This window comes from Silene latifolia, chromosome X, assembly GCF_048544455.1.
Source record: "Silene latifolia isolate original U9 population chromosome X, ASM4854445v1, whole genome shotgun sequence".
NCBI classification, from domain to species: Eukaryota; Viridiplantae; Streptophyta; class Magnoliopsida; order Caryophyllales; family Caryophyllaceae; genus Silene; species Silene latifolia.
In genome coordinates this window covers 315,393,899-315,397,637 of record NC_133537.1, presented here as the reverse complement: position 1 = coordinate 315,397,637, position 3,739 = coordinate 315,393,899, and positions in this window count along the sequence as shown.

Genomic DNA, 3,739 nt, shown 5'->3' with positions numbered 1-3,739 from the left:
GTAAAAGGGTACATAATTTATTGAATTTCGTACATTATTCAGCCTTGTAGGAATTTTATAAAATAGAATAAAAATCGTATTGATACAAGATCTGCGCCCAAAAATCCTATAAATCAGAAGGTAATACATATAAATTTCAACTCCATATCATGCATGAAACAAAATGAGTTCAAATAATAAGTTTCATCATTTTTCATAAAAGTTAGCGTATACATACAAATTTTCATTTTGACTTTGTTTTAGTGGGTCTAACATGTGAGTGCATAGTAAATAATTTATTCAAAGGTATATTTTTCATGTGAGATGATAATACAATTATTAAGCTTATAGACATGATTGGCACATTGTCAATTTTCCACATAATAATTTGTTTAAGTGATTTATTCAAGGTGGGCAATAACATGCATGTAACAAGTAATATTATGTTGCACTAAAATACATATATGACACTAGTTAGAAAGACCTATACTATCAGGATATGTCTATTTGCCTCCTGACTAGATTACTAGTATTCTACAATTACGAGGCAGAGGGTTAGGTTAGGTTACCTTAAAGGTTATCCGGGTCTTGAATGTAATCAAAGATGCTTAGTTCAACAGGCTCTTCCTCTTCCTCCTCTAATTTGATTCCATGATAACAATAAAATAACAAACAAGTTAGTAATAAATTATCTACTTAATTAATCTAGTAATTATAATCAAGGAAGAGTTAGGAAAAGAAAAGGGAATGAAAAGTATACAAGTTTTAACTTGGGCTTTGTGGAAGATGGAAGATGTGAGTATGCAAATATCGTAAGGAGTTTTGAGCAAGTAAAGCAAGGTGTGAAATAAGTGAACTTAGGTGCTTTAACTACGATATAAATCTACTCACTCCATGTGTTTAAGTTCACGGATCATTTTCATGCAACTGGAAATCATCACAAAAGACAATGGTCATGTTTTGTGTAAGAGTGAAAGGTCTAGTCCATGCACAAGAATGAAGAAAGAAACAAAAGCTAATGGAAGATTAGACTCCTTATAAGAATGGATGTATTGGGGTAGGAGAAAGAGTCACAAGCTGCTGTCCTTCTTAAATAGGGGAGGTAAAAACAAATTCTTGTTTGTTTGCAAGGTCATCAGGGAATTAATTATAAACACCATGATTTTATGAAGACTCTTTGCACAACCGAGCAGGTTCGAGATTTTAAAATTGTTAATGGCAAAATAAAATTTTACCATTGCATCGGGCTCGGAAAAATAATAAATTTAGGCTTTTGTTTCGCCTCAATCGGAGTCCGGATGAGCAATTAGGAGCCAAAATACGAAGATGGATTAAAGTTACGCGCGAATGAAAAGTCGCAACTTATAATGATTGTTTCGACTTTCGAAGACTAAAAAGTTATTGAATGAAATTTCAAGTTTCTCTTCTAAGATTATAATATCGGGATTAATTATGTAAATATGCGATTAAAAACACGGGGTGTTACACCTACTCACTCATTTTACATTTTTACCCCCTCGTCCCATTTCATATGGCTCTTTAACCCTATCTTAAAGTTCCGCCGCACTCCTCATCAGTCACCTCTTATACTTTAAGATCCTTTAAACCAATCTTTGTTCATCATCATCTTTCTCCTTTTTGTGATCCTACCCATTTTTAAGTATCCCCCTCACACTTTTCACCTCTTATTCCGATCTGTATCGGGTTTTCATTCTAACAGAAAAAACAAAGATAAATTTTCCTCTAATTTTCCGTCTCATGGACAATTTACATCAATATACGTATTCTTTAATCTTTAATGTCTTTTAGATTCGAATTTAATAAATTTAATGTCAATATTGGAGTTAATTAAAGAGTATAAGTAGAAGAAATTCATGTAAGTATGATCCAAAAATTATACTATCTGGGTTCTTTTATTCGCTTGGTCCATTTCAAAGTGCATGTTTTTTTTTCGATTTTTAAAATTTTGTCAATATGTTTTTTCCAAGATTTTTTTAGATCTAATATGCTCCTTATTTGACTATTTCTTATTTGTTATATTTTAGTATATTCATTAAGGTGTTTTTTTATGTTTCTTTTAAAGGATTATTCGTAAATATTTTTTTTTTTTTTGCTTTTTTTCCCCGAAAATCTTCACTTCTACATCAATTGTTACTCTTATTTTTTTTTTCATTTTAAAAGATTTATCAATATCTTTTTTCGAAAACCTTCAAATCTACAGTTTTTAAAAGATTTGGTAGTATAATTATAACTATTATGGTGATTTAATTTTTTTAAATAAGTCGATAAATGATTCCCAATGATTAAGATTTATTTCCGCAAAACAATTATACATAATATTTTTAGATAGCTGGTACTTTTTTTATTAAGATATTATTTTTTAAGGAATTTATATTTATTTAATATACTCCGTACTTCTTTTTTAAACATCATTTTCTTTGAACATGAAACTATTTTTCTTTTAATTTGTTTTTTTATGTAACCAGTGATTTGTTGAAATTAAAGTCAAGAAGATTATTTAAAGTGGGTTGGAGAGTGATAACTGGTTTACAATTATTATCACTAATTATTGAATTTGAGTAATTAAGAATTGACAATTGAATAATCAGAATAGGAGTAGGAATTTATTAGAGAGGAGATAGGGTAATTAAATGAGATGTAAAATATGGAGGGACCCATACAAAACCAATTTTCTGAATTTTAACGACCAATCAGAAGCCTTTAAAAAACCTGATTTTTATACTATGTAGATTCTCATTACAAGTAATGTCATGTGGCGGCGGGTTCCAATTAATTAGACAATGAAAAAATTAAAAGTATATATTCTTATTTTTTACAAAACTAATTAACTCGAATGATTCGACTTGATGAGCCATCTGACTTACGAATTGCTATATTTACTACAGAGAGACAATTTACAAATTGATGGAATAATGATACAAAAAACAATAAAGTGAGTACGAATACTATAAACTAAGATACTAATAGAAATGGTTATAATATACGATAAAATAGGCATGGTAATTATGAAAACATGTACCAAATAAATGTACTTTTTAAACCATAATCAATAATAAAAGGGATACGAAAAAGTATATAACCGGGCACGACAAAAGTAATTTCTCAATAAGTTAGTGAGAAATCGTCTCTCTAAAGTTTTCGTATGGTAAATTTGGACTTTAGAAAGGGAGATACAGTGAATCGCGGATTTTCATCGTAACATTATTATTGTTGACAACACATGGATATTATTCCCATCATATGTAATCATAGTATTGGTGCCCGGCTTCGCTCGGCTACCTCTACTTACCATTAAATTTTTTTTTCATTAAATAAAGTTACTTAAAGTGGCATAACCCATAAATTTATCATTAATATATTTTTCTATGACATATCCTAAAATTACGATGAAATAAATTTTGAGACAAATTCATTACTCCCGCTATTAATATTTTACTCTTATTAATGAAACAATAGTAATAACATTTTACTACTTCCCCCTAATCATTGTTACTTTCACTACTCCCGCCGTAATTATTGTCACTGTCACTGTCACTATTGCCGCATTAATATGGATAATTTCACTACTCCCGCGTAATTATTGTTACTTTCGCTATTGGCGCATTAATATTGATTATTTCACTACTCCCGTTGTTTTTTCTACCACTTTCACTAATCTCGCTGATAATATTGTTACTTTTACTATTCAAATGAGTGAGTACTGATACGTGCATTTTCTATAGTCTTTTTAGACCTCTTT